Source organism: Austrofundulus limnaeus, unplaced genomic scaffold, assembly GCF_001266775.1.
Source record: "Austrofundulus limnaeus strain Quisiro unplaced genomic scaffold, Austrofundulus_limnaeus-1.0 Scaffold1928, whole genome shotgun sequence".
Lineage (NCBI taxonomy): Eukaryota > Metazoa > Chordata > Actinopteri > Cyprinodontiformes > Rivulidae > Austrofundulus > Austrofundulus limnaeus.
The window spans coordinates 31,884-32,931 of record NW_013954330.1 but is presented as its reverse complement, the minus strand read 5'-3'; positions in this window follow the sequence as shown (position 1 = coordinate 32,931).

The window sequence follows — 1,048 nt, the reverse complement described above, 5'->3', positions numbered from 1 at the left end:
CAAAGCAATATTGTAAAACAAAACAAAAAAAAAAAAAACCTCTTTGTTCAGTGTTGGCACCAAAGAATGCTTTTAACAAACGTATCTGTTCCTTATTGAAAACACTAACAAACATGTGACACTTGACCAGAAAAAGTTGAACCAACTTTTACGGCAGAACTTAACTCAGATTTTGGAGTTTAGGTTAGAGCCAGTGAAATCACATAAGGGCATTTAAAGGTTACCATTAATACAAAAATAAATATAACCTTCAAGGTTTTCATCAAAGTGCAAGATTTTCCTCCGACATTTTGTATTTTTACTTACATAACTTGGTGTATTGCTTTATGAATCTCTTACAGGTTATCTTTAACACAATATGACCAGTAAACATATGGTTTATCAGGAGGTGGTCGGCACAGTGGTGCGGTGGTTGGAGTTGGTTGGTCTACACACCTGATTTGAATGAATAATTATCTATAGAAACTGAAGAGTTAATTAGTTTACTGAATGAGATGTGTTGGAGCAGAGAAACCGGTAAAACATGCAGGATAGCAGCCTATCTCAGGATCACCTCCCAGCCTGGAGCCTTTCTGGGTGGTGTTAACACGTTCTCGTCATGCACCCGGGGCTTTTAACTCCAATTACTCTGGTTTTCTTCAACAGACCAAATATTTGCATGTTTAAGCTACTTAGTACTTTAAAACAGTACCTAGGTGTGGATGGGAGTGCGTCTCTGTGATGGACTCATAGCCAGGGTGCATATGTAAAGAAGTGACATCTTATTCTAAAATGAACCAAATTGACTCCGTTTTTTTATATAAAAGTAACAACTTCTGTGCAGAAAACTCAAATTTCCTGATACAATGTAACCAAACAAGTTTCGACGTTGTGCAGAAAACTTTCCACTTTGAAATGATGAACAATAGCAATAATTATTTGTCTGATGTTTCGGAAATGTAAATGAGAAATTAAGACCAAGTCTTGACCACTAAGTTGAAACAGAAACTATACGTTTATTCAAAAATTAGATCATATCTGACATCTTCTGTTTCAAATACCTATCTTC